This window comes from Lagopus muta, chromosome 6 (genome assembly GCF_023343835.1).
Source record: "Lagopus muta isolate bLagMut1 chromosome 6, bLagMut1 primary, whole genome shotgun sequence".
Classification (NCBI taxonomy): domain Eukaryota; kingdom Metazoa; phylum Chordata; class Aves; order Galliformes; family Phasianidae; genus Lagopus; species Lagopus muta.
The window spans coordinates 47,418,968-47,428,618 of NC_064438.1; the positions used below are offsets into that span (position 1 = coordinate 47,418,968).

At 37.0% G+C, this 9,651-nt stretch overlaps 1 long non-coding RNA gene across 3 annotated transcripts; it reads left to right on the top strand.

The window, feature by feature from the left end:
* Positions 1–2,027: 2,027 nt before the first annotated feature.
* LOC125694745 (uncharacterized) lies at positions 2,028–6,663 on the top strand. Of its 3 annotated transcripts, XR_007377694.1 has the most exons (4): positions 2,028–2,072; positions 2,954–3,065; positions 3,226–3,969; positions 5,218–6,663. It is a non-coding gene; the product is annotated as an uncharacterized LOC125694745 (long non-coding RNA). The 3 variants fall into 3 exon arrangements; XR_007377693.1 differs by having other exon boundaries at positions 3,175–6,663; XR_007377692.1 differs by having other exon boundaries at positions 3,226–6,663.
* The last annotated feature ends 2,988 nt before the right edge of the window (positions 6,664–9,651 follow it).

Here is a 9,651-nt window from a genome sequence, read left to right on the forward strand (position 1 = left end):
TTCTCAATAATTAAAGAAATCTAACATTGAAAAGGTATTGGGAAACCACACAGTCAAATAATATTAATATGCAGAGGTGGGATATGAACATCAAGTTACTCAAAATCAACACTGTCCAGGCAGAAACTTGCATCTTACAGAATAAATTACTTGTAAAACTAAATGTCTATATGAAATATTAAAGTTTAAAACCATTCCGTATAACCCATTTTAAATACAGTCACCCAACTTAGGCTGCCTCTTCTCCAACCATATCTGAAAGTGAGCAGGCACACTGTATCAATCAAAAGAAGACTGCAGTGAGAAAAATAATCCCCCATCAAAGCAAAATACATAAATACATAAATAAGGCCAGTGTTACATAAAATATCAGCAGTACTGCAAAGTATTTAAATGAGAGCTTAAAAACTTACGGGTGTTTTTATCACCCTCCTCCTGCTCCCCTCCTACACCACCCCAGTTTTTCACCTTTGCCCCAGCCTGCACTTGTTTTATTTTGGCACTTTAAGAGTCAGGTTTATTAGGCAAATATTTAGGAACTTGTCTTCAACCAAAATCCTGTTCACAGCTGCACCTGAGAGTTACTCCAGCCTTGGATTGGAGCAACTCTCGGGGATCAGCAAATTGTTTGCACAGCCACGGAGGGGGAATTAAAAATCTTGTTGAATCAGGATTAGCAGTCCACAGGAGGAGGAGGAGGAGAGCTTATTTCCATAAGCTCTTCATCTCCCAGGCTGCTTCTCTACTCTCTGTGGCCTGCAGACATGTGTGACCCAAAAAGGAAAAAATAAAAAATATGAGAGAATGCACGAGTAAGACAGAAGAATAAAAAGACAAGAAGAAAGAAGAGGCTTTGTCAGTGACTGACTATGTCTTTGCCTTATCTTCTGGACAGGGTCTGAGCCAGTCCTCCTGCCCCTTCAGTTGTACTTATTACAGCTTCCCACGCTTGGAAGTGCATAGCAGTGTCAAGACAGATCCAATAGTATGGCTAAGCTTTGTTCCTACCCCAGGCTACATTGGCAATCAGGTTAAACTTTGTGGTGCTGTGTTTATTTCTGTCTTCTGATTAATGGTAGTACAGCTGTGTATGCTGTCTGAAGTTCCACATCAGCCACAACTGCCTAGCTACCTATGTCTCTAAAAGTCTGGACAAGAGCATGCTTTCTAACCTCATGGGTTCCATCAGCTGCTCACCATTTGCATGCACACCAATAATGTCTCAATCCAAAACAAAGTGCACAACTGTAGCATGCATCTTCCGTACTGGAAGAATGAATAAAGCTGACTGAATGAATAAAGCTATAATATATTATTGTAATAATATTAGTCTTACTCTGAAACTAGGCAATAATTTTCAGCTGCATTAGATTTCTTGTACTGTGAACTCTCCTGAATGTCAACTAAGAGAGGGCTCAAAGCAGCTGCAGCTGAAAGACGTCTATCAGTGCAGAGACATAAATGTTTTTTTCCCACTAAGAACCAAACTACATGTTCCTTTACTGATTAGGGAGAAAAATACCAACTCCAATGAAGGTATTCAGTAAACATCTGAGGTTGGAATGCTTGTAGAATTGCCATCAGCCACTTAAGATCCTTAGTGATCACAGGCACCACTGACACAGCCTCCTCTCTTGAATGCAGCTAGGTTGTTTGAAGTACAACAGGATTGTGTGTCAGGCTGGATATCAGGAATAATTTTTTCTCAGAAAGGGTGGTAATGCCCTGGCACAGGCTGCCCAGGGAGGTGGTGGAGTCACCGTCCCTGGAGGTGCTCAAGAAATGTGGAGATGTGGCACTGAGGGACATGGTCAATGAGCGTGGTGGTGATGGGTTGATTGTATGGGAACTACTGAGTCACGGCCTGAACCTCTGAACCTCTGATTGCTCACCTGAGGCGAGCAATGAGTCAGCCAGAGGAGCACAGCTGAAGGCAATTCACCTGTGCTGCCGGAAGGGGTGGGAGCCAGGCTGCACCCCTCCTAGACCTATTTAAGAGCTGGCTACCACTGGGGAAGGATCTTGGCTGGAGATCTCTCCTTCTGGTGTTTTGTGGTGAGCTCAGCATAAGGGTAAGCCTTCCATTTATTCTCTCTTGTTATTGTAGTCCACTTTGCCTAACTCTCTTGTTTATTTTGTGATTGTAACATCTTGATATCCATTGATTATACAGTTGATGGTTGGACTAAATGTTCCTAGAGGTCTTTTCCAGTCTTTATTATTCTAAGTTTATTCCTATGTAAATCAAATCACAGCCAAGTAGAACATATATATTTCAGTCATGTTATTTGAAAGTAATTGTAGGTACTATGCAGTAAAGAAAAACTGCATAGCTGTGTGGATCTATCAGACTCAAAATAAATTTAGATATACATGAGAAGCCAGACAGAAGCAATCCTTGCTTTATACGCTAACATTTTTCTTCTGTTTTTATTTGCTGTCCCAGGAGAAACAAGTGAACTATTCTTTCAATATTAATTGGGGATAGATATATCTACCCTAATCTCTAAAATGCAGTGCACTCCAAACCATATCCTCCTTTGTAATAGTTTATCCATCATCAGGTCTTCTGACAGCTGCAATTCAGTAGAATCAGAAGTAGAAAACAACTTATGAAGTGCTCAAAAGAGAGAAATCATGCATGTCTTAGCTGTGGGGTCACCTCAATCAACCATCCTTTAAGAAGCTACATTTGAGACTTATGCTGAAGTTGAAACAAGTTGGGTTTGTTCGCTTTGGCAGTCTAGTTCTGTTCACTAGGATAGCTTGAAAATTTTAGATGAAAAACTTGTGTAAATTTGGACCAATTTCAAAACTACGTACTTATGATTTAACAGTTTTCTTATTTCTTTTATTCTTTTTTTTTTTTTCAAGGTTTTCTTTCCCCTTTCCTGCCCCTTTTCCTTTTTTATGTACCTGAATTGTTTATTTGACAAGATCTTTTCCATCCTAGAGTCCCTACTGCTGTTGACACTTACACATTTGAAGTCCACTGGAAGTTCTCAGGTGTGACTGTACACCATTTCAACCACTTCTGCAATTTTCTTTCTCATAGACTGCTTCAGGTATGAAGAGTCCCTTAAAGTCATTTAGATGATCTTTAGCGCCTTCCAAATTGCAATTGCTCATCCAGATTTTCCCAAAGATGACTGTGATATTGTTGCATTTGCCTAGACCTTTCTAGGAACAGTCTGAATCTGGATGCTCCTATAATTGCTTCCCCAGATTTGTTGGATCCTACTGGCAGAAGACATGAAAACCCTACTGGGAGATCTCTGTGCCATGTTTTTTTTCTTGGCATAAAGCACCTAGACTACAAGAGTGCCAGTCATCTCTTCTTTTTTGCACCGTTCTTCGCATCCCATATTTCTTAATTTTCTTCTGAAGTCTCATCTCTTCAAACTTTGTAACTAACGACAAGTAACGTTACGCACCACCGCTCCAATTCTTTATCTGGTCTTCATAGTGTGAAAAGGAATCATTTCTTTCCCTTTTTACATCAAAAATCTTTAGTTTCCAACACAAGCACATCTTATGCTGCTCAGGGAACCCACACAGACCTGTCTCACCTCTTCTCTATTTTGTGCAGCTGATGTTCCTCCAATGTCAACTACCACTCAGCAGAGCAGCCAAGACTTGCTGTTGATATGTGAGCTGAACCCTATAAGACAATCAAGCCAGAAGTTGTACAGCCACCCTTATTATTTTCTTGGCAGGAGCAGCAAGGTGACAGGGAGGTTGCTCTCCTAGTCATACCTAAAATAAATAAATTGATAGATAATGCAAAGTGTGTAAGATGCATTTCCCAGAGATGTCTTCAGTACATTTTTGCATTGTTTTCTGTTCTTTAGGACTGGTTTGTTTTCTTTAGGACTGGTGCAGTGGCACATTGCATTACTGCAAACTGGTGCTGATGCTCAGAGGCTGTGCCCACTCTGTCAGGATTCAAAATATTACCACAATCTGCAAGTAAGCAATAAGATATGACAAGGAGTGTGATACTGTAACATAACAATGTACCTCTAGGGACACCTGTGAGGAAGGAGGTGAAACTGAGTGTATTCAGCTGCCCAAGGTGCAATTTTTATCTCAAAATATAATGTAATAAGATGTGATAATAAAAAGGCACAGAAGTGAAACAAACCATGTCTATTTTAGAATGTCAACTTATTTATGCAGTATACTAAAAAAAAAAAAAAAGTTTTGCATTTCCTGCCTTCTAAACAAACTACTTATAAAATTAGAAGATATAATTTGAAATAATATGTTTATAAAGCTATTAGCCATGGATTATAATTTCCTCAATGAGTTTTTATCCAAGAAACACTTACACAAAAAAAAAATGCATTTCCAGTATCAAACTGGATCAATGCTAGAACTGGGCTCATTTTTTTTGTCTCATTTTAAATATCAGAGCTATAGGAGCACCCATAAAAAAACATAATATACAATCAGGCAGTGAGTGGTATGTTTCAGCAGTGGTGATGGTGACAGAAAAGCCAAGCCACATTCTGGTCAGGCAAGCAGATTTTTACAAGCTCAGTATGCATGCTCTTGTTTATCCCTGGTGAAAATGCACAGCTAATAGTGGTGACTGTGCTGGAAAAATAGTGCTTTGTAGTGTAGAATTTGTTCTATCAGATGGTGCTATTGTGCTCTTTGTATTTATTGTAGTTTCTCTGGAAATAAATAGGAGGCTCTACTTTTGGAGCAACCCACATACATTCATTCCAGTGTTAAATGGAAAACAAAAAGAAAGCTGGAAGGCCAAACTGATGCATAGAAAATAACTACTGTAGGCTTCACTGTGATTATACTTATTTAAACACTGAAATCCCATTGGAATGAAAATCTCAGCTCCAGTAGTAGCTCCTGTTACTAGCCGTGCCTCAAGCCATTTTTTTAAGCATGTGCATAAATGTAACCCCATGAACAGCTAAGTCCCATTGATTTCAGTGAGAGCACTCACAGCCATAAAGCTCGTAACAGAGTCTTGCATTGGGGCAGATGTTATTTCTTCTTGCCAGTACTTTATCATTCTGAGCCATCTAGTTTAGCTTGTGAATGACTTCAACTCAGCATGCAAGGATGCACTGTCCTTATTTTTGCTCTTTACAAACTTTGAGATGTGTTATTCAATTTCGCTCTCTAGCATAAGTCTCAGCATACCTGCACAAAGCAAAATGTAATTTCTCTGTCTTTTTTCCCCCTGCAAAGATGGAGTCTGCTACCTTGACTCATGAGCTCAGCAACGCAGGATTATGTCAGTCCTCAGGTGGGAGATCTTCTTGGGGAAAAGAGGTCAGAAAGTATTTGTGCCTTAGTGGACAGCATCATTACTTCAAGTGCTGACACTTTGTTCCTGCTTGGCAATGTTTCTATCAGTGGATTGTGCTGTAGGAAGAGTCAAATGAAGGAATAAAACTGAGTTTTTGGCTATTTGCCTCCCTCCATAGAAATTTTCATAATAACATCCCCAGTGTTATGTCTGGTTTCAAATTGGGATAATTGCATTCTGCCTACCTGAATTTCTGTTCTGGAGTACAGTTGGATAAACTAACATTTGCTGCCAGAATTCTGATGTTGTTTAGGGGCACAATATACTTTTAAATAATTGTAGTTCTCCTCTCCAGAGACAGGTTCGAGACAATTCACATGCAGCAGTGGTAAATATTAGAACAATACATATAAATAAATAAAGGAATTTCAGGAGTGGTTGAAGTGATTCCTTTACACACGCTCACACACAAGCACATGACCCTTCAAGATGAGAGGCAGTATATGAGACACTATGTTGTAAGACATTGCAGTGTTATTATGCTTTGTATGGAGGATGCAATATAAAATATTAATGTATTTCATTAAAATGACTCTTAATGTCAATATGTAGTGTGACTACGCCATGATTTCTTATGTTAGTAGGTGCTTTACTAGAAGTTATAACTTTACATTATTCAACCACAGTCGTCTCTGTAGCAAATGTATTGTCTCTGTTATCAACTTACATATGCCCCATGAAAAACCATTGCTATGGTGATGAGTATTTTATGGTACAGTATTCACCTAATTATAAACTGTTCTCTAGCAGAGGTGCTAACATTATTTTCAACAGCAAAATCCATTTTCAAAATTAAAATATATGCAAATAATTGAGCCATAACCTTCAGCAGACAGTATTTTTGATTGATAATTATTTCTGTGTATTAAAAATATTAGAGGTAAATGTAAAAGTTATTGCAATGGGTATTTAAGAGGGCTTATTTTTATAACTCTAAGGCGATGTGTACCTTTGTTATTTGCTGACGGACTATATGCCGTTAAATTGGAAAAGTTACAATGGAAATAAAATTATCTTATTTCTACATGAAGCATAAGATCATGCAAAAGAAAAATGCAAGATCTGGGTTTATTAAGCATTTATTTCTAAACAGCATCATCCCTAGAAAATGGCATATTTAGTTCTCTGACTTTATTACCACTTCCATGCAGCTCAATGTTTTTTCTTCAAATCATTATGAGGATTATACTCAGTCTGAGAATTTGACACCTGCTGTTTCAAAACTCAATCACAAATGTTTCAGGATATAAATCAGTTAGTACAGAAGAGATGAATAAGATTCAGACTACAATGTAGGAAGATTTAAAAAAAAAATAAAAATAAATATTATTTGCAGTAAGTAAAATAAGTCAAAACAGTTATCCAGAATCTGGAGTGAATATGTTGCATGTGTTTAAACTAGTATTATCAAATATACAACAGAATGGTAAAAAGAAAAAAAAAATGAAACAAAACTCCTACTAGCAGAGGAAGTAATATTGTTTGAATCCCTTAACAGTCAGTACGAAAGCAGCAAGACTACAGGGTACAGATGATGGTTAGATGGTTAAGCTCACAACACCAGAAACGCTTGAATGAGAAAGAATGTAACATCACTAGGTGATAATGGGTAAGAAAAATGTTTGTTCTTTTTATTCATTAAATAGGAAAATTATACAGTACCCGATATAATTTAGCATCTATGATGCTATAATAAACATGATAGTGATACTTAAAATTATCTGACTATTTCTATTCTTTATTCCTCTACCTCTTCTTCTTTTCCTCTTATTTAATTACTGTACCATTAATTTTGTACAGTATTTTTGGGGCACACTCTTATAAGAGAAGCTGTAATGTATCAATCAAAGTATTGGAGAATATCATACTGATGATAATTCAAATAGCATCATCTATCATCTGTATTTCCTGTAGTTTAAGCAGGCTTTCTGTTTGATAAATTGTTTAGTCATAATCTTAACTTTAAGCATGCACTGAAATTGTCTGCATTCATCCAAATATTTAAGCATATGCTTCAATTGGAATGAAGTGTGTATGTAGGGTTAAACAGATGCTTTGCTGAACTGAGGCACGGATCCTAAAATTGTGAGCCTGATCCTTGATCTATTGAAGGCTTTCAACTCTGCTGGATGTTAGTTCTTTTGTTATGTGTAAAGCTGTCCAGGAAGGATGAGATACTGACCCTAAAATGAATAACAGTACATTCAGCCAATGTTTTTGCTCATGTCTGTTTTGAATAGAGATGGGATAAAATTAAGGTCTAAAAACTGCCATATTTGGGGAAAAAATAGGAAAGAAGGCCTGAATTTGGATATAGTCCCAATTTCTGTCTTTTGTCTGAAGGTTATTGGTGTTGGTACAGTACAGGAAAGAACTGATTCCAGCCTGTTTTATTTTCTATTTAGGATTTTATTTAATGTGTTGCATTTCTGCAGCACAAATACTGGCACTTGCATCATTTCTTTAGGAAAACATTTTGAAGGGAGCTCCTGTATAATGAGGTGATGTCTATTGTGAATGGAGGCAACCAGTTCATATAAATGTATCAAATTATTAGAACTTCTTTTCATTTCTCTGCTCCTACCTGAAAACTCTTCCAGAACTTCAGTCTTCTGCTAAGTTATAAATCTTCTCGTTTCTGTTCTGGATTTGTTTACAATCAGTTCATGCTCATTTGATCTTATGCCAACATTGTCTTGGATTTTAACCTCACACTAACTCAGGAAACAAAGTGAGAATTTTTAAAGGAGAAAAAGGGATTACACTGTTGAAAGTCTGTTATACTGTAGAAAATTCAGAAAATTGAAAATGCTGCTGCATTCTGACTTTTGGATAGACTTCATCCCTTATGTTAGAAACCACTGAAATCTAAATAAATGTAGTTTCACATTTCTCTAGAGAAATAGATGTAGAAGTCTCAGCCATCCTGACAATAACAAGAAAACAACTGAGAATTTATCCTTAGAACTAATTGCATCTAAAACAAGAGGTAACTTTGTCAGATTTCTAGTCTGTTTAACTGTTATTTTGAAAAAACACTGGTCAAACCACCCCTCACTGGGATACACTTTGTTTCTCACAGTCAGAAAACTAAGAATGTTATCCTCTGTATTCTCCAAGGTTTCTGGATTGCACCAGTTTGAGGCTATTTACACAAAAGTCATTGTTCTATTAGGTCAAATTCTATTTTCCTCCTCTCATTGAACTGGTCATTTAACAGGGGGTTCTCAGCAAAGATGAAGTTGGTGTTGTCTTTTTTTGTAAGTAAAAATACAGACATCTTTCTACAGTCTTGTCCCAAGCCTGCAGCTCTCTTTTGACACTTATAGCATAGGCAGAAGATTCAAAGAAAAGTACAGTTCCTGGTAGAAGAGTAAATATTTTGTCTGGTTAATCTTTTCAAAAAGATGGGACAAGATACCTGTGCAGGATCATATGTCTTTCAGTCACAGGAAAACACCTACAGATATAGGTAATGTTCAACGCATTCCATATGTAGTAATCTCAGATTTTTGTTTAAGGCAATGAAAGAACACAATGAATTTTCAAGATTTTCAAAGCAATGGAGTATTGCAGATACCTCCTAAACTGCAAATCACATTTATAGTTTGAATTTAGCTACGTACATCATGTAAAAACATAAAGACACTTGAAAAATAAGTAAGTAGAAAGACTTAACAACTTGAATGTCAATGGGAGAGAGTGACATTAAAACTAGAATATTTGTACTTCACTGGTCGTACACAAAAATATATAATTTCATGAAAAAAAAATCTCAATGTGACAAAACAACTTGACAAATCCAATAAAAACTTAGCATTCTCAGACCACCAATACTACTGTGCCCTGTAAGTAAAATTTTCGTGTTAGAAACACTTGAGTCCAACTTCATTGGATCATAGGAGAAGATAACTTTTATAAATGTTTAAAGCCTCTGATAGGACACTGAGAATCTCTAAAGATATCTTCCCGATAAATAAGCTCATCACACTGAAATCTTATCCTCTTTTTCAGGGTGACAAGGAATCTTGTAAAGTTAGCTCTACTTCCAAAACTCGGGGAAGAAAGTAAAAATATCCCATAAATAGTAAGGATTAAAAATGCTAGTGCCCAATCCTATTGATTTCACTTCGAGTTGAGGGCACTCAGCACCTTGCAGGAGGCTCTTGCAACATCAGACTATCAGACCCTTATGCAGAAGCAAATCTTTCATTGATTGCTCTTAACTGTAAATGAAGTCATTTCAGAGGAAATAGCACAGAATGTCAAATATGTTACACTCTAGGCCCATCCTTGCAAACATTTATGCACAG